The following is a 21782-nucleotide window of genomic DNA, read 5'->3' on the forward strand; positions in this document are numbered from 1 at the left end:
GCATGCGATTGATGTTTCATTGTTTTTAATTCCGCAAAATTGATGATCAACGTAGATGAGGTTATGTATTATGCATGCATTCCGCAATAGTGTATAATCAGGATAATCTATGTGAATAAGTGTCATATTATTCAAAATTTTCTACATGGTATCAGAGCAGAGTTGATCATCAGATCTATTATTCAGAAAGTGATTACATTTTATTTCTTCAGTCAGAGTCTATAATCGGGCCAGGTAGCCTCTGGATTCATCCTTCTTTTGGAAGGTGAGATATCCGATAAAATCCCATACAGTCAATCTCTGTACGAGAAATACTTTGTTCTCACGAATTTTAGATCATAAGCGGTTGAGTTCTGAGCTGGTGGAATTCGAATTTGCAGCAGTGTGTTCTTGGTGTCAAAGTTGAAATGTCTTTCAACGGATTGAGATTGGAGTATGCTCTTGAGGGCAGCTCGAATTATATTGCATGGAAAGACAGGATGGAGGAGGTGTTAGATGACAATGGGCTGAAGGAGTTCATAGAGGTTGAGGTCCCAAAGCCTACTGACACTGCTCAAGTTGAGGCTTGGCAAAAGAAGACAGCAAAGTGTTGAAGGATTCTATTGGAGGGCGTGAAGGATCACATTGTATCCAACCTGCATGGAAAGGCTTCTCCATACTTAACGTGGAAAGCGTTGACAGATCTATTCCAAAGGAAGAGCGACCAGAGGAAGTTGGCGCTCAAGGATAAACTCAGAAACATTAAGTGTGAGAATGGAGACAGTATGCCCGAGTATCTCACGAAGTTCACCCAATGCCGGGATGAGCTGGGAAGTGTGGGGGTGACTGTCGATGATGAGGACTTGGTGAGCTTGGCTCTACTTGGTCTTTCGAAGAGTTGACACTCCTATCAAGACTCTGTCAATGGTTGGGAGAAATTTCCAAGATGGGAGAGACTTTGGTCGGATCTTGTGCAAGAGGAGATTAGGCAGAATACGAGGGACGGATCTTCATCAAAGGCATATGATGAAGAAAATTTTGCTTTGGCTGCCAAAGTGAAGAAGGGGAAGGAGAAGGGTTCTCTTTCCGAATCCATTTCTTCCAATAATGGGAAGAAGGTTGACAATTCGAAGATGAGATGCTTTCGTTGTCATGAGCTGGGCCATTATGCTACTAATTTCCCAAAGAAGAAATCCAAGAAGGGATCCAGGGAAGGATCTAAAGGTGAGGCCTTAGCTTCACAGTTTGAGTTGGATTTCACACTCTTCACATGCATGGTTTCATCCATGGTGGGAAGTGGTTGGTTTCTTGACAGTGGAGCTTCTTTCCACATGACCGGTGACAAAAGTTTGTTCAGTACTTTGGAGGAGAAAGATCTCCAAATACTCATAGCAATGGGTAATGATGAGAAGTATAGTGTCTCAGGTGTAGGCACGGTTATTTTTCAGAGGGAGCATGGAGCTCTCCTTACCTTGACCGATGTCAAGTATGTACTAGGACTGAAGAGAAACTTGGTGTCGATCGCGATGCTAGAAGACAGAGGCTATGATGTAGTCTTCAGTAAGGGAAAGGTTTTCCTTAAACACATCATCACTAGACAGGTGAAGCAGATTGGTTCACGGGTCAAGAACCTGTATGCTCTTGAGGTTCAAGATGCATCCAAAGCCTTGAGCAGTGAGGCAACTGATGGAGACTTGGTGGTTGAGAGGGAGCGTATATTAACTCTCAACATGCTGAGCTAGAAGAAGTCTCAGACGATTATGGAGGAGCCACGATTGGTGCAGCAACATCAGGAGGTTGTGGAGCAGCCAAAACAAGGGAAGTTGAGAGGAGATCGAGTAGAGACATCTACTCATGCAGAGACCTCCAGTAGGGGGAAACTTCGAGCCAGGTGGGCTAAGGGATCACATGCAGCCATACCTCCAGGTAGGAGGTGGGGCGATATAGAGTGATCGTCCCAAGGAAGAGGGGCAGGATCCTTGAGGTACCCAACCTCTTGGATGAGACCTTGCTACCAGAGCCCCAATGCGTAGTAACAGGAACTAACTAATTGGGTAGAGACAGATGCGGATGGAGCGGCAGAGAGAGCGACAATGTAGGGAATCCTAGGATAGCGTATAGCTAGTAGGCTGCAGCAATGCGAGAGGCACAAGTGTTTTGCACAGTGCTATGTGGCACAGAGAAGTGTGCAATGGTGCGAGATGCATGGAGATGTTGCAGTAGCGTAGATGTCAGAGAGGGAGCACTTGACAACAGCAGGTAGAGCTTCAGCATCAGAGTATGTTCCTAGCCCAACATAGTGGTCAGTTGGGAGTGTTTTTGTTCCAAGTGTTGTTGGAGCAAGTGGACTGGGCAAATGTGTTGCATGCAGAACATTCTAGAGTTGCAGGATAGGGGTTGCAGATAATCCATATCTTTTTGAGAGGGACTGTTGAAAATGCAACAAGATGATGGAGCTTAGTGAAAAGAAGTCGCCTTCACTAAGTGGGCCCACAGGCTATTTTTGGCGCAAAGTCTATTTTTAGACATATGGATCATGGTCTATGAGTTGCAGGATGCTATTTGTGGATGATTGGTCATGTTGGTAAAAATAGATGGAATTCTATTTTTAGACATATGGGCGGATTATATTTTTAGACTGCCAGGCTAAAAATAGAACAGTCGAATATTATTAGCTCATAATAATATTTGGACTATAAACATTATCTTATCCTCTTGGAGCACTTCAGTTTGAGCTACAGATGTGGCACATGTAGCTATCAGAAGGAAACACGCTTTTCTTGTGGGTCAGTTGAGCTATTGCATGGTGGACTTCAGTTAGAACTCAAGTGGTTTAGTTTTGGTGGAGTTGATTGAGGAGTTGATGGAGTTGTGTTCAGTTTGACTTGGTTGAACTAGTTGTATTTAGTTTAACTGCAAATACACTAGTGATGAGTGATGTGAATTAATTGTTAATTAATTCACTAATTATTAACTCATAAAGCAACTAAAGAATACATCAGTTAACTCAGTGCATGGACAGTTCAGTGGAGACAGGTGTTATAGGTTGAGATTGCTATCAGTTGTGACTATAGTTGTGCATGAGATCTTGCACAATCAATGGGATTGAGTAATGCCAATGAGGATTGCGTGGTTCAACCAAGGAAAATACGAGTTTGGATCAGCCATTCTCATCTATTCACATGCAGGATTGCATAGTGGAGGTAGGCAAGCAGCGGCGGAGATTTGAACTTGTGACTGATTCAGATCTGAGCTAGTTTTGTGTGTAACAGGTGGAGATAGTACTGAGTACTTGTGAGGAGTATTGTACTATGTATTGTTACATGTTCTCAATCATTATAATATATAGATAGTGTGGGGTTTTCAGCTGTATGCTTTCCCCGGATTACATATTGTGTTAATGTGCGCATGCAATTGATGTTTCATTGTTTTTAATTCCACAAAATTGATGATCAACGTAGAGGAGCTTATGTATTATGCATGCATTCCGCAATAGTGTATAATCAGGATAATATCTGTGAATAAGTGTCATATTATTCAAAATTTTCTACACAAAAATGATTTGTATTGAAGGCCAAATATTTATCATGTCTTCATTTATTTGCTTTCAAATATTCTCTTTTACCCATGGCACTGTCTTTTTCCATCTTCTGCAATCTCTGGGACAATGTTTGGGATCTTTATACTTCTGTTAGGAGGGAATTCTCAAATCTTACTTTCTGCTCCTGTAGGACTTTCACCTCCTATCTTAGTTTCTTTATCTCTTCTCCTTGTATAGACATGTTTTCCATGGATTCGGCCAACTTAATTGAATCATCTATAGCTGATGTGGGAAGTATTGTAGAAGAGGACATTCCTGTTATTGTGGTTGTTGTAGGGATACATGTTTGAAGTAGAGATGCAATTGGTACTGCATCAAGAGGAACTACTACTAGTTGTGAACTTTGTTCCTTTTCTTTGATCAACTTGTCCATCTTTGCTTCCATCTCTTTGATCTGTGCACTCTGCTCCACTAGGAGCTTCAACATCTCTTCTTTTTGTAACTTTGTCTCTCCTAGCTCCTTTGCCTGGGGATCTTCAGTCACAGGTAGCTTCAATTTCTTCTTCAGGGCTGCTATGTCAGCATTCTTCTTCTTAATTATCTCCTCCATGGCCTTTGAGTTACCAGGATCAAAACCTGCTTTGATCACCATTTCCTCCAAATGTTTGATTCTGTTGTCTTTAGCAAGGGAGGACACTTTCTCTAGTTTAAGCTGAGACTGAACATTGTTTAAAGAAATTTGTAGTTTGGAAGCAGTGAGAGAAGTCTGTGTAAAGGTTGAGTAGACCATTTCTCCAGTCTGCCTATGCATATCCATTTGATCCAAAGGATGAACATCCTTTGCCTCAAACTCAAAGGTAGTTTTTTTGAAGTCTACTACTAAATTTGGTTGTGGAACCTGCACCTATAAGAATTCCATATGCATTCTTCCCTTTTCTGTGTCATAGGCTGAAATGAGCCTGTGTTGGATTGAGGAAGACTGCTTCCTAAATTGAGCAGAGATGTTGTCATGAATGGATTCATTCCTCTATTTAATCTCTTTATATCTCTGGAAAATATCTAGTTGCCTCTGTTCTGTAGATGACTCTAGTGTGTGAGGTATTGTAGCTGGAATCTCTTTAGTAGTCGAGGATGATGGAGAATCGATGGTACTACTATCAAAATTAAAAGTTTGAAATCCTGAGAGTATAATGGTACCCTGTGTTTCCTCCAGTGGTGGGAAGTCTATCTTAGAGCCTGTCTTAACCTTCTTTGTATATATCTTGAACTCTTTGGCTGAGACTTTTGTAACTGAAGGAGAGTCTTCCTCTCTCGGTCTCTTCTCAGTCTTTTCTCTAGGTATAGGAGTCTCTGAAGCTATTCTAGAAAGTACCTACTCTTCGGCCTCCTGCAATGTGTTTTCTACCCAAATGTGTTGGTTCATGTACTTCTCTATTTCTGGCCTTTGTGTATGCACATAGGGAGTTTCCTTTCGTTCCACTCTTAACTTAGGAATTACCCCAAAGGGGTCATAGGACCAAGTAAAACTAAGAGGGAAATTCATTTGTTTCAGCAAGAAGTATGCTTCCTTTGCTGATGCTCTACTGTTGCAAATGAAAGGTCCTATCTGTGTCTTAATTTGAAACTGGGACTTCTTCTTGGCTTCCACGAAATAGATGTTGTTTGAGTGAATTATTTTCCTGATGTACTCCAAGGCAAATATTCTCATTGGAAGGTACTTGGGCAGCTTATATGGTGGCAGCTCTGAGCCATAAACTCTAATCTCTATAAATGACTGGTATAGGTACCAATCTCTTGTCTTCACCTATTCACTGAGTTGTAACACTTTCTGAATATCCTCATTGATCCTTGGAATCTATTGGCCACTCAGAAAACAAGTTGTTGGATACACAAACTGATCAATAAACTTTGTAAAACTGAATTTCTGTGATTGTCTTCTAATCATGGAGGTTTAGAAGATAATGGACTTAGGCTCTCCTTGTTGATCAAGCTTTCGTACTGCAAAGGGAAACCTATCTGTCAAAGGTGACTAATAGTCCTTCTTCTGTAGAAAGGGTGGATAGGAAGCCTAAAATAGGCTCATCTACCCATTCATCTAAAAAGTAACCAAGTAGGCATGACAAGACAGAGATAATATGTCTAGTCCTTTGAGGGAAAATAGAAGAGGGATAAGGGGGATTTTTCTTGGGGAGTTGAGAATCTTCTAGGAGGAAGACTTCAAAAATCCTGGCTCTCTGGGGGAAGGTGAGTTTCTAATAGATTTATTTGAGAGCTTCAAGGGAAAAAGGGGTGAGGGAATCACTGTAGGGGACCTACAACATTTGGTTTATGCTCTCAGAAGTAATGGTGAAAAGGATTTCACCATTGGGGGAAATGATAGCCCTCTTACTTGAAAGGTAAGAGGCATGACACTTTAGGAAGAATTCGGGGAAGTAATAAGACTGGGGGGAAACAAACAGGGGTAGTTTAGACTACCAGAGGTTGATTTCATCATATTGGTCAAGGTAATTGTCACGAAACCAACAATGTAATTCGAAGAGGTCGAATTCACATTGTGTCTCAACTATCTTATAGTCTCTGTCAGCAAGAGGGATGTGGTCTAAATCCATAAGGGAAGTGAGCATGGGATTCACCATAGTGGAAATTTTGGGGGCCATCATGGTAATAGAATGAATGCGAGAGATTGATAGAGGGAATTTGCAGAAGATCTCAGTAATTCTCAGGAAAACATTAGGTGGGAGTTCCTCTGTAAACAATCGGAGATAGGAAATTCATCTATGAATAGTTATTGATAGGCGCGAAACAGAGGGTGGGAGCAATGTACAGTGGGAAAAAGGAGAAAAGGATGTGATCGCGGGAGAAAATGGAGCTTTATAGTTCATAGACAGAGCAGAACCGTTGGATCAACGGTTGTGAGTTGCATTTACTCTACAATGGAACAGAGGAAACGGGAGGAAACTCCAATGGGATGGGTGCAACGCTTGTCAAAGTGGTGGATTAGGATAGGCAAATGAAGGCGCGGGAAGTGGTGGGAGGAGGGATACATGGCTTCAGCGGAATAGAGTTTGAGCAAGGACATGACGGGTGAATGTTGGCAGGAATGCGGGTTGTGGCAAGATGGCGGAAATTGGTTTCGGAGGGGGGGTAGGTTGTTTGTGGTATGAGGGGGGGGTTCCAAAATTATGAGGAGAGGACACGTAGTAGCAGGGAAACCACTTTTTGGACCCCCCACCCCCCTCGCCGTTAAAGAGAATCACTGCAAGGGGGTCTGAAAATACTTAAGGGTCATCGAATCGAAATAGGATGGTGATTAGGGAAGGTGATGTGTGCGGAGTTTAGCATCGACGGTCCCACAACACATTTCAGACAAATAACTTTTACACCAAAGTCCAAACTTTGGACAAATGACCAAATTCACCAATTACATAATAAATCAATATTTTTCCTACACTAATGTAACTTTAAACCAATGAGGGTGCATTTAAATGTGCAAACCCTATTTATTTTTTCATTCTTAAAGGACTAAGAATATTTATTTCAAACAACTAAACTAATCTAACAACTGCATTAATCCAAATTAAACTGTTGGATTAACTTATTCACCTATTCTACCTATCTAATCTCAGCCAAGATTACACTGTTTGGCTAAGTTATTTACTCTAATCTAATTAACATAAATTGAAACTTGCTTGAACATGATTAAACTATATGTTTCAAGCACAAAGGTATTGTGGCATTTAGACAAGCTGCACACAATTTCATGAATTTATTCTTTGCAAAACTAGCAGACTATTAGTGGCACTTCAACTAGCATCACTTTCACATTTATTCATTTTTTGTTTTGTGGGGTTCTTTTTTCTTTTTCCTTTTTCTATTTTTGTATTTATACCCTCTTTTCATTTTTATTTTCATTTTTATATCTTTCTTGGAAATCATTTGCAGTAAGCAATATTATTTACAATCTAAAATACTGAAATCAATTATTCAATCATCATTTGATCCTATAAATTATAGGACCCTAACACCCTTATCACTATAAATGTGCACTGTGAATAGCACACACCCTTTCCTATGGTTGCACTTTTCTTGCATAGTTGTCACCAACCTAACTGATATAGATTTCTTGTTTTCTTAAAAAATGTTTGGTTCCCCATTGTCATCCAAGCACTCAATTGCTTTGTTATAAAAATCTACCTTGGTTTTATGAAGATACAACCAATCCATGCCCAACAACATGTTGTATGATCCCAACGGTAATACATCCAAATGTGTTGCGGTAGGCATACCATACAAACCAAATGCACAAGCTCTTACCCATTGATGCACTCGCTTCTTTTTACCTGTAGCCAACTGCACTAACCAAGATTTTGCATGTAATTCCTTCCTCAAACCACACTTATCCACCAAGTTAGGACTAGCATAGCTATAATCAGATCCAAGGTCAATCAAAATAGAAATAAATTAATCACAAAGCTTACCATCCATCTCAATAATGTATGTCTGATGCTCTACTTTCTATTATCCACGACTGCATCAATATGAGGAATACTTAGCCCCAGATCCCCAAAATTTTGCGCCTGTGCATTGTATATCTTAGGCCTACCACCCTTGTACTGTGGACAATCCCTCATGTAATGATCTCCTCCACAAGTCCAACATTGCATGGGCTCCTTATTTTTCTCCTCATATTGATGTCCCTGTCCTCTATCTAATGCATTTAACCTCTTAGTTGGTGTAACATTCTCTTTATTACTTGAATCTTGTGGTCTTACTCGCTTCTTGTCCCATTTTCCTTTGTTCTTGGCATTACCTTTCCAATTTGGTTTAGCATTATACTTCTGCTTTGATTGTTCATAGCGATCCTTTAGTTTTTGGATGGCCTCCTCCAATGATCTAAGCTCATTGAAGTCAATCATATATTTAGATTCCATCAGTAACCCACTGGTGAATCTCTAAATCTTGGCCATCTCCTCCTTGAGGTATGGTACATACCTCAATAGCTCCAAGAACTTGCTTCTGTATTCATCATCTATCATAGACCCCATAGTTAGCTCATAGAATTAGTTTTCCTTGTCATCATGTTGCAGTGACTACAACACTATCCAAAATTTTGCCTTAGCCTATTTTGGAGCCTCCCTACCAACCTTTCACAACACTTTGTCTTGCTTCATCAAGTACTCAAGCTTCAGTTTTCTCCTCGCACAAAGGCAGCCTGTCGATCACATTTGATCCATTCCCCTCACAGACTTTTCACCTGGACTTGGTCCAGTTATAGGCTGAGCAGCTTCCCCTTGAAAATTGTGCATTTCTGGAGGGTAACCGTCCTTCTCTCTAGAAATTGCACAATCCTCTCTCGCAGCTTGTTGAGCTCCAGGATTGCACAATCCTGCCAGCCAACACTCCCAGCAGGATTTGTGCAAATTTCCCTAGCAGGGCTACTCAGCCCTAGATTTGTGCAAATTTGGGCAGAAATCAGTTGCTTTGCCTAGAAATTGCGGAATCCTCCTGGACAGTCAGCCCAGCTCCCAGCCAAGAATGTGCATTTTTCCCAAGAAGTTGAGCAACTACATGCATGAACAGTTTAGTTGACTAGTTCCACTCGGGACCGAGGAAACTTGACTTGCATGCATGCTTGACTTGCTCCTCTCGGAATAGCAAGAGACAACATGCAAAAGGCATCCCATGATTCAAGGAGCTATTTTTAGCAACCCGGGGTTACATGCAAAGTTGTTTTATAAGATTCCCTCCAAGTGTCGCTTTTTCCTAGATTTGTGGCATGCGCATCATGAGACCAAACTTATTTATTCGACCCATCAGATATCATTCATTCACGTTGATCTTGGAGCTCTGACATCACAAAGCACATCCAGGACTCTTCAACACATCTGACTCGGCTATTACGGGTAAGTGGCCTCAGCTTGTCTTTTTTCAACATTTTTGTCACTTTTTGTGTATTTGCTTGTGTGAGTGTTATTTTCTTGATTTCATTGAACGCTTGTTGTCATTTACATGTATACTAGCTTGTCCTAGCTTTGTTTCAGTTTTTGTTGTTGTCGCATGCATGAAACTGTTTTGCATGGACGTTTGCCCAACCAGCAAACTGCCTCACCCACATGCATGTTGATCTGTTTGTTGAATATTCCATTCATGTTTTGCATGCATTGTCAATCACTTCTTCCATCACTTAGTTTCGCCATGCATTTACTATCTTAGTTTATTTCAGTTGCTCGTCGGCGATTCGGGCCAACCTTGGCCCAAGCTCTGCCTTCACCAAGGCTACATTGCACAATCAAGGAAAGGAAGGCTCACCTTCCTCCCCAAAAAAGTGCATTCTTGCCCAGCACTAGATCCAAGATTGTTTTGTGCATTTCTAGAGGACAGTAGCTCCTTGGCCCAAGAAATTGTGCAAATTTGTCCCTGGGCTAGCAGTCCTTCCTAGTTGGAATTGCCAATTGCGCAATCCCAACAGCCAACTCCCTGACTGGATTTCACATTTCACAAATCCAACAACCAATCCTACCTTGTAGATAGCCCAAACTACATTTTGCGTAGTTCTAGTAACCAGTCACCCAACCTCCTAGTAAATTTGCACAATCTTGCTCATCAGTTTCCCAGGTATGTGTTGTGTCCTTCCCCGGATTTTCTTTGTTTCCACTGACATATTTCTTGCCATGCATGCTGCTTGTTTCCAGATCTTTCAGGTGTTCATCTGTCTCAATGGCTTCCAAGAGAACAAGATCGCAGGACACTAATGGAGTTGCAGCTGGAACAACAGTTGAGTAGGTGTCCTCTAGTCTGCCGATCTATGAAGATACAAAGTTGTATCTAGACAAGGACATAAAAATGAAGTGGCAAGGAGTTAATGAAACATTTGTAGGAACTTTTGGGGAAGACCTCGAAGACCGTCAGGTGTATGTGAATATTCACAAGTCCAGCTTGTACCGGATTACATGCAGATACCATGCGTTCCCATGCGCAGATATCATTCACTGGATCGTCTCTCACACTGACCCCGAGACGATGAACTTGAGCAGTGTCGGTGGGACGAAGCTTTCAACCTTCTAGGCACAAGATTATGATGAGTTGTATTAGATGTCAAAGCCCATGACTGTCATGAGTCCTCCATTCAGCCCACCCAGCAACAAAGGTAACTCTAGAGACATTTTGAAGGATTGGGTAAAGGAGCCAGCTCGTTTCAGGATGACACCCAACCAGATCTACAAGACAAATATATTGAGGAAGGCGTACCAATACTTGGTCATATTCACATGTCAACTGAGTGGCCAAGTAAGCACTGAAACCTTTCCTCAAAGTTAGGTGATCACATTGGACCAACTTCCTAGAGAAAGAAGACCATGCAACTGGTCTGGCATACTGGCTCACTAGCTGAAGGAACAAGTCACCTTAGGGTATGCATGCAGATATTTACATGTCCACCTACATCCTAGATGCAGTATGTGCCCGACATGAGTTCCCGGGCTTGGAGTGGGCATGGTCACTGGCGGAGACTATTGTGAACACATATTTCAAGTTGTTGTTCGAATGCAGCTTCAAGGGAGTAATCATACAGTTGTCCGACCATTTTGTCACCCTAGTGTATAGGTTGATATTCGAATAGGATCCACCCTGCATGTCAAAGGAAGCAATGGAGGTGTTGGTAGGCATTGCAAATTGGTATGCCTCACCGCCCTGCACTTTCATCTGAATGTTCAGTGCAGAGAAGCCTCTACATGTTCTGCCAAAGTTTTCCTTGGGCATACTTGTCATGCAGGAAGTAGCATATCACATCTCAACAAGATTGATAGCTAGACTGTAGCGGAAGAAGAAGGCACCTTGGCCCACTCTTCCGTTGCGGATTGGGTTATATGAGATCTGGAGTATCAAGCAAGTGGATGTCGAAGAAGAACATATGAAGAAGTACCCATTCGACCTTCGAAGCTTCAACCTGTATGACCCACATTGCATTGTGAAGGATCATTGCATGAGAGTTCAGTTCAAATGGATCCATGGGGCATTTCATTGGGCTGAGGAAGACTCATGGAGGTATTGCTACAATTATTCCAAACCCAATGAACAGGTCGGCTTCATTGTAGAGTGGTTAGCAAAGCATCATGAAGCAGCATCACGGAGAGCACCAGTAGTAGCAGCAGTAGAGGGAGCAGAGCCAAGCATACCTATGTGCAATAAAGGGAAGAGGAAGATTGTCGACTGCATGGAGGAGTAGAAAATCTACAATTTTCGAGCAGATCCACTTGTAGAACAAGCAGCTATGGCTATTCAGGAAAAGAGGCAGAAGTGTGACATGCGAATCGTGTGAAGACAGAGGGATAAGAAGAGAATGGAAGAATTAGAGAAGGAGTTGCATGAGTTGAGGGAGAAAATCCAGAAAGAACAAGAGTTGCGCCAATAGGACAAGGAAATGCAGCAGCAACAGATACAGCAGGTGGTGCATCATGTGCAGACAGACGAAGCAATTCCTGTACAAGTAGTTGATTCATCTTAATATATGGGATTAGGCGAACAGGGTGAACCATAGCAGGGGAAAGACCTTTTTCATGAATAGAACAGGCGCTTGAACAATTGGATGTAGATATGGAGTAGTAGGAGTTGGAATAGGACACCGACCTCATGCCTCACCATAAATAGGTCAACTCACCTGCTTCAATACATCCATATGATGAGCAAGTCTCAAATGACCAAGGAAGCACTGAGATCCTTGGTGGTGAGCCGAAAGTAGAGATGCACAACATCTCCTTTGATGAATCTCATCACAGAGTTGTGTAGTCTCACATAGTACCAACTCCAAAGGACCAAACAGCTCTTACGCAAGTTGAGGAACAAGTGATCGTGACTGATGTGCACAAGCATCCAACTGCTTTGGCCAATGCAACTAGAGTATACACCGAAGCCACTAGCTAAAGTGTTCATTTCCTCATAACTTAGGATGAGCGAATGGCGAAGGAACTACAGGTGGCCATGAAAGAAGGAGACTTGGTGACAATGTCCGCCCAAGCTAAACTGAAGAAGGAAATACTAGATGAAGTATTGTCCCTTGATATAGTTTTGCGATCATTATACTCCAAGTTTGGTACCATGCACCAAGAAGTCGTCCATCTCCACAGATGGCAGCAACGATGTGCGAGAAGAGAATGCATCTTGAAGAACATACATGTTGTTGTTGATAACATGCAAGCATGGACAATGAAGTACAAGGGAACCCCGCTTCACTTGCCAAAGATGATGAGGGCCAATGCAGTCGAGTTGCAAGCACGTATCCAAAGTTAGATCTGGAACTATGAAGACCTACCGCAACTCATCACTAGCATATAGGCTTCCCATGCACGAGTATTCAAGAGCATGGATGTTATAGTGCACACTCATGCGATCCCATCACTTGGGACTCTCACCCAGGTGAAGACGAAGAAGCAGGTCTGACAGGAGCTTGACTCATACTTTGACGAGTTGATGCGCACCGCCACCAGCCTAGACTTTCCTATCAATGTAGACATCATGTGAAAGTACATTGCTGGTCCAGCCACATTGAAGACAATGATGTGAATGCTCTCAGACGAGTTGGACAGAGGAGTCTGAGAAGTGTACCTAGATGCTATGGAGGCAAGGTTCAGGTTTCAGACAGATGTCACGACGGAACACACAGACACTATCAAGGACTACCAATCTTGGCATCAATATGTTACTGTTGATCAGCATGAGGATGTTGAGCAGTTGGGCTTCTATGGTTGTCTAAGTCAGAATGGGTCTAGTTTGGCTTTTTCAAGCCATGGTTCACATGGGCACATGTGCATTGTAATGTTGAGTCATGTCAAGTGTAAGTCAAGTCTCAATAGTGGATGTAACAGTCATAGAGTAGGTGAAGAGTCATGAGGGTAGTCAAATGGTCACAAAGGGAAATGTCAAGGGTCACCTCACCCTTTGCTATAAATAGTCCCTCATAACTCATTATATAGCCTTTTGGTCATCCAAGCTTCTATTAATACTATCTTGAAGAAATCTTGGACAATATTGTAACGCGCCTTGGCTTCTCCACTACACAGAGCTAGTACATCTCTTTGGAAGAGCAAGCGGATGTGGCTGTAATGTTTCACTGATGGGGCTAGCAGGTTTACATGGATGTATTGTATGATTGGAACTTACACTTTTATATAATAAGAGCCAACACATTTTCATGCATATGTTGTTATTATACTTGGACTGCTCCAATTGCCTTACTGATATATGTTGTTTAACTTACATATTTGTGTATGAACTGATTCGTATGAAATTATATGAATCTTGTTGAAAATGTGTTGTATATGTTGTCCTGTCCGTGTCGGCTGCTTTGTCGGACACCAGACAGACCTTTCACATGAACCTTGTTGTAACAACCATTACACTTGTTTAGACTGATCTGTGAGTGTTGTACGTGTTATCTTACCTTGTATGTTGTGACTACCGCATCCAAGTGGACTGCTCCGCCGGAAGTTGTGTATGTCCTTTTATGTTGTGCGTTCCTAGCCAAGTTGGGACTGATCCCTTTCAACCTGGAACTCACCTTCACCCTTATCTCCCCCCTTATGTGTTAGAACCTTTCATACACCTTCCTTGACTCACTGCAGCAGTCACACCCTTGCTACTGAAAGACTTATCTTATTTTCCTTTGTGTGACATTGTGGTCAAGGCATCACCTTATGACCCACTACTGGGACTCCTACACCAAACGGTTTGAGGTCTAATTGGGACTTCTTACTGGGGAGATCCCCTTCACATGTTGGCGGGTCCAGCACCATCAAAATTTCTAGCACTAGAAGGAGGGCCTGATGACAAGCTGTGTCCTCTCATCTAGTTTTGAACCTTTGCACATATTTCATGGAGTCTTGTGCTCTTCTTCCCCCACGGTGTTTTTCAAATTGTGAAGATGTCTCCATCACGACGAAGATTTTCAATCTCTTATCCACTCACACGTATGATGGTGAAGGCGATATGGCCTGGCCTGAGCACTTACATAACTTTCTTTCCATGATTCATGATGAAGATGAGTTTTCAGACCAACATGCCGGTTTGCTACTTGCATACACACTTCGCGAATCTCCATTTCATTGCGTGCTCAGCCTACCGACCGACACCGTGCACTCATTTGAGCACTTCTATGATCTCATTGAAGACACGTTCTATCATTTTGATCCAGACCACCTTGACCAGAAACTGTTACAACAACAGAGGGCTACCCATGAATCAGTTATTGATTTTTGGCAACGCTTCTGCGACTTGCAGTTTCAAGCTATGAGGAGCCAGATGAAGTTTTCATATCTTTGGGACGATTTCAAGTATTGCCTTAAGAAATCTACATGTCCCTAGAGAAAGCTTGAAATAAATCCTCGCTCAACATTCTTCATTGATGGAGCTGCACAATCTCATGTGGATGCGGACACCATCTCAACTGATTGTTCGCCTTCCCCTCATTCAGCAGCTCCACCACTGCAAAGTGATGCTGAAGAGCATACTCACACACATGTTCATCCTTCACACTCTCCCAACATCACTTCACTTAATTTTCATGTAGATTTGGTTGTGGGTCCTTTGAGTTCTCATATGCATTCTTTGCTTCGACCTTTGTCTTCGCACTCAGCTATTCCTCTAGATGATGTTGTCTTGTGTTCATCCATTCCAAACTCTTCACTTGTTGTGAACAAGGAACAACCCATTGATGGAGTTGGTGTTGCACAACCAACATGCATCGTCATTCATGAAGAGTATGAGTGGGAGCCTAATCATCAATACTCGGCGAAGGATGACTCCATTCCTTCCGAGCCCCCTATGTTCTTTCTTAACCTCTTTGTTGAACCTGCCTATGATTTTGCATGTGTGTCTTCATCCACGAATGCACCCATTGTTGATCACTCCCAAGACTCACCGGATGTTAGTCCATCATTCAACAACAGAGGAGACAAGTTACTCATCGAAGATACACTTGATCCTTCATCTGTCTTTTCTGGAGATATGGAGGATGAGTTTGTCCTCTGTCCATCTACCCCTCTGTTTGATTTGTGTGATCATGAGGATGCCGAAGAACTCATTGATCTTTCTAATCATGGTGGTCGTGATCCATTTACTTCTATTTTTTATCATGATCATGACTCTATCGCAATTGATCTTTCGAAGCCACCCATTTATGATGATCTATCTAATGATGAAGTTGAAACACCCAAGACTGTCGAGGCACTTCAGCCCGAGCTGATGGTTATGTCAGGCCCTTGCTCTCTTGGGGTTAGCCTCTCTTTTGATCATGAAATTGTTCAATCACCCAAGGCTCCTCATCACTCATCTATAGGCATTAAATATCCATCTCACTCACAAATCACACTTCCTCCACACGAACTGCACAATCCCATTGCTCATGCATTGCAGGAGTCTTACCTTGCAAGCACTCGCATGTGACGCAAGTTATCTTTGTTTATTTCGTTTGCTTGCATGTCATAGTCAAGAGTGTGCTTATGCTTCAAAGTTGCACATAGTGTCACACAGCACCATGGTAAGTCTACAGACTACCCATCATGCACTCACTTATGTCCTGTGGGCACTTTGAAACATGAAGTGTGGTTATCTTCATTGTTATATATTTCTTGTTTGTTGGTTCACACAACTGGGTTGATCGCAGACCAAGCCTTCACCAACATGGTTCTACCAATGCACTGGTGGCTGCATTGGAAGTATCACTTCATGTGATCAAGCCCATGCACCATTAGTGTAGGAGTAGGAGTAGTGTTTGCTTTCAGTTGCTTGCTTGCATGCTTGTTTGCTTACATGCTTCGTTTGCTTGTTTTTTTTCTTACTTGTTTATTTACTTTCTTGTTTGTTTATGTAATGCCCCACTTAAATCTTATCCTGCAAATTTTGTTAATGTTTAAATTATTTGAAAATATTGAGAAATATTGGTCTAATATAAAATTCATGATTTCTCTGATTCAAATTCCCAACTTACCTTCTCAAATTGAATCTTAGGTAGGGTATGGTCTCCTTCCATTATTTCAAATAATATATGTATTCATCTCACATTCCCCAATGTACCCTCACATTTACTAGGGAGAAGACATGGTCCTCTCCATTCATTTACATCTCACACTCCCCAATGTACCCTCACATTTACTTGGGAGAAGACATGGTCCTCTCCAACTCATTATCAATATATATATTCATCTCACATTCCCCAATGTACCCTCACATTTAATAGGGAGAAGACATGGTCCTCTCCATTTAATTACATCTCACATTCCCCAGTGTACCCTCACATTTACTTGGGAGAAGACATAGTCCTCTCCATTTAATTATCAATATATATATTCATCTCACATTCCCAAATGTACTTTCATATTTACTTGGGAGAAGACATGGTCCTCTCCCATTGATTTCCCAGTTTTATATTCATGTCACATTTCCAAATGTACTCCCAGTTTTACTTGAGAGAAGAGAAGTCAATTGTAAGGATGGATGAGAAGTTAACGACATTAATGAGGGGTGGTTGAGATGGAGAAGAGAGGGAGGGTATAAAAAGGTAAGGGGGAAGGGAGAAAAGGGGGATGTGGGGTCTTTCTTATGATTGTGGGGTTGGTTGTGATTTTAGGACTTTTTGTGTTTTTTGGAGACCTTAGGAACCTATGGAGGTTTCTTGGGTTTTTGCGAGGAGGGAAATATTGTTCATCTTGGTCTGGATCATTCATCTTGAACACTCACACTACATCTGGTTGGACTTGGGCTCAGAGGGCTAGGGAACCTATGGAGGTTTCCTGGGCTAGGGATTATTTCCTAGTTGGCTGGATGTAAATCCAGTTGGGTCCATCAAGTGGAGTGTTCAGCAGGACAAAGGCATCTCCACCAGCCACCGGTACAGGTATTCCTCCATAGATTACTCTTGTGAATTTTATTAGAATGAAATATTCACCTTAAGTTATGTTGATTAGAATGTAAATGGTAAAATTTTATTTGTTTAAAATTCTTATTAGTAAGTAAACTATCGCCTCTTATTGAATTTAATTTCTAAAAAAAATAGATCTATTAGCAAACCCTAAGATAGGTCTCTTACACAAGGTATCAGAGCTTTGGTTCAAAATCTGGACCCAAAGCCCACTAAACTCAATATTATACTCGCTAGAAGGAGGGCTTGAACCTCTGACCTTGTGAAAATTCATAAGCTAAACTTGATTATGTGAATGACTTAGATTCATCTATGCTTTCTTTCAGTTCTCTTGCAAAAAAGGGGCATATGCAGACCTCCCGTGTCACTCTTCTAGTGTCTTTATGGGATTGATAGAATTGCACGAAACAATTCAAATAAATGGGCATGATACCGACTTACCATTCCATCTCCTTCTTATTTATGAGTTACATTATCACAGCTACCCTGAACGATAGTAAAAAAAAAATGCAGTTTAGGGTTTCCTACCTGTACATAGCATGTAATCTATGCTTGTTTCGGTGTAGTTGTGCCTATGAAATCAAACACAATAGTATACATTCAGTCTGTTTTGGTTTGGTATGTTGTGTAAATGATGTTCAATGCCACAGTAGACTACATTGGGGTTGTTCCTGTGCCTTTATAGATATATCGGTAACCAGCCCCGTTGATATTATTGTGGTAGTCAAACTCGCTGGCATATATGTCCATTAGGTCCTTCATATTATAAGGAGTTTGCAGGCCATTATACCCTCTTGGACATTTTGTGATCAGGGTGAAGCGATTGCTATTCTCCGCATGGACTGAAGCCTAAATTTTGGGTTTATTACTGTACCTTATCTACTGGTTCAGATATCTGAAAAATTTGACAATTGTCATTCACTGATGTGATTTAAGGACGGTGATAATTTTCACTGCTGAAGGTTCCAATATACAGTGGCCAAATGCTAGCTGCAGTATATACGATGCTTGATATTTCAAATTTAATGTGTAGTAGAAGCTAAAATTAAGCTAAAAACATAGTAATGTTGGAAGCATTCAGAATGTTATTAAAGCAAGATTATTTCTTTCACACAATAATTTTGTCCCCTTGGGTCTAAATAATCCTACACAAGAGGAGGGTGCTTGGCAGATTTCAAATGGATATCGAGACAAACTCTACCTACAGGAATTGGCATTGTAGATTATTTTAATTGATCGATCCAATAGGAGCAACTGCCCAACAAACACAGATATTATTCGAGTTAAATAGTTGGGCCGTGCATGTTGTTTTATCTTTTTTTCAATATTTTGTGGCCTCTCCCTATCCTGACTTTTTATGCTAGTCTACAAATTCCATAAACTATTCTAGCTTTAATTGCTTGAATCCTTTTTACTCTAAAAAAAAAAGAGATTTGTGTTATGGAGACCAAGTCTGATTATTGACAAAATTTAGGGCATAGTGTTTCAGCTACTTGAAGCTTATACTAACTTTAATATCCACCTTTGTGTGAAAGTTTTTATTTTCCATGAAGATCTATAGCATCCTTTCTTCCTTCCTCATACAGAATACAACTCTGTGCATTTAGACTGAAGACAGAATAAAAACAGACCTGCTACGTATACATGGAAATTTGTATCCCAACATGATAAAAGCTCAATAAAAATAGCTTTGGGTTATCTTCCCACCGTGAGTGATATTCGTTTGAAACTATCTTGGAAGTTCATCAGGTACAGTTGAAATGTTGAGCATGATGTAGAGGCAATCCCAAGGTGAGATACCTTTTGTATCGTCTTCAAGTTGGCTAGAATTACCATTTATATTTGATGGTTTAGATGATGAACTTATCCATGGACAATGAACTCGAGACACCCACAATTCGAAACTTCTATAATTGATAGAAATCTTTCTTAACTGTGTAATTTAGGGATACACCCTGAGCACTGTAAAAATCAAAGACAACTTCCTGTAGCTGAGTGGATTCAATTCTCAATATTTGGGTGCCTGATAGAGAATGGTCCTGCAAACAAAAATAGAAAAGTGAATCATTTTTGTATAATAACTTGAGAAGTTTGAGTACAAACTAATTATTAATTCACAGGTTTGTTCACTCACCTTGGAGACATTGAGATGTGAAAGGGGTTTGAATGTTTGACCCAGCTCCCAATCTAACTACATTTTGTAGTTCATCATCCCAAACATTTGAGATCTGCAACAATTTCAGGAAAATTAGGTGAGAAGAGGAATGTTTAGCTAACTACCTAATAATGTCACTTAAAATGACCTGTCAATGTAGAATTTGAAATATGTATGGTATGAACACTGAACTTTGAAGTTATTTATCATACAGTACCTTGACATCTATTCTGCTCGAGGCTTGCCTACTGAAACAGATTGAGATTTTATCTTGCCCCTGCTCCAACTGTGGTTTATGTTCTAGCTCCTTGAGATTCAATTTTTTTTTATCCGCATCCTTAAAACGTTATTTGTTCTTCCTTTGACTCTTATAGAGAATCCACCATCCATGATCTATAATGCTAGAAAGGCAAAGTTAAGAACAGAGGATAATTGTGCATTGTCTTGATTTCCTTAGCCCAACATATGTCCAAGTGTAATGGGTTCCTTATCATACATGATTAGTATGAAGGTAGTATGCAGCAATGTTGCAAATATTACCGTAAATCTGAACAGAATCTTTTTATTCTCTGCAAGTGCAAACGCTTTACAGAAAACCTCCAAATATCAAATTCAGCAGAATGCAACAAGCTCAAATATCCCTTACCTTAAACATAGATCCAAAACCCCCCTCACCAAGTTTGTTCTCCATTTTGAAGTTAGATGTAGCCTCTCTCAGAACATCATAATCAAAAAAATGAGTTCTGGATTCGTTATCATTGGTGTTAAGTTCATTAGTTCTCCTTCATTATCTGCAAAAATAATTACAGGAATTTGTTTATATTGCAGCCGAGAAATCAATGAATGAACCTAATTAACACTGAATGACTTAACAGTTTTAGGACCTCTGGTTCGGAGATTTCGTTTCTGCTTCAAAAATTTCCACTTCCAAAGGCATATGGCAGCACTCAATGCAAGCGTAGTGCCTACAAAGCCCATAACTATAACGAGCACCTTAGATCCTTTACCCTCTGCAAATTTGCACACTAAATTCAGTAACTGCCGATATGATTTTAGTAGCCACTGATATGATTTTTATATCCTGTTTACTTTTCATTTCCATGCCATATTTGGATCCTGGCTTTTCATAAATCTGGTGGATCTCTATTTGGATCTGTATCCATACTCTGGTAACGTAGCTAAAAATACATAAAATGTTAATTATTCTTTAATGGAGATTTTAAACAATCAAATTGGCTAGTTGGGCCCTGGTCAAATTGATTAAACCAGCAAATTGAATAGGTTGAACCTGTTCACAACTTAGTTTGCGTTCCCCAAGGAGTGAACTGGACAAACTAAAAAATTACTATTCTTGTAGTCATGTGTCATTGTAGAAAACAATTTTAGTTGTTCATGTTTAGCTCTGATGATGTGTTCTTGGTGGCAGTCCCAGTGATATCACTGTAACAGGGAAGCACATTTGTCTTGATTGAGTTTTCTTGTCTGTTGGTAAAATTGTGGTGATTCCCAAGAAAAAATTGGTTTGAATCAAACTACATTTCAGAAGCCTAGATTGATGGTGAGGAGTTAAAGATGAACAAGAAAAAGCTAACTTCTTGGACAGCTCCACCCCACCCAAGCCCATTGCCCTCCACCAAACTGATACTATTTTAATTAAATATGTAAATATGATACTATAAGTTGTCTGATCTTCCTTATAAAGTTCTTTTTACATATCAATATCCCATCAAAACTTGAGCTAGTTCAGTTTAGTTTCATTACCCAATTGATTATGGTAAGAAATTGTTTGAAGTAGTTTACTTTAACTACTTACAACTTTAGGCTTCTTAAGAGCATATACCTATGTGTGGATTAAATTTTGATGAGTTTTCCAGCATTATGAGAGATTGTCAGATAGATCTAAGACCTTGAAATTATTAGCCCATAAGTATTGTTTAGTCCAATCAACCATCTAGTGAAAGGATCTGCAAAACATTAGAGTTTAACTTATTATATCCAAAAAGGAAATGCAAGTGTTTAAATGTTTTGAGCATGAAAAAAAAAATGATTTACAAGAAACTTTCAAGCCTAATTTAGATCTGAAAACTGTTATCCTAAGACTTGAAAATTTGCAATCTAAATCCACAAATTTAACTTGATCAAACCCTAGATTGCCAATAAAAGAAAAATGAAAGGGAAAAACTTTAAATGAATGGTTA

Source organism: Pinus tabuliformis, chromosome 4_1, assembly GCF_031772625.1.
Source record: "Pinus tabuliformis cultivar Carrire ecotype Pingquan chromosome 4_1, CPIR1, whole genome shotgun sequence".
In the NCBI taxonomy this organism is placed as follows: Eukaryota; Viridiplantae; Streptophyta; class Pinopsida; order Pinales; family Pinaceae; genus Pinus; species Pinus tabuliformis.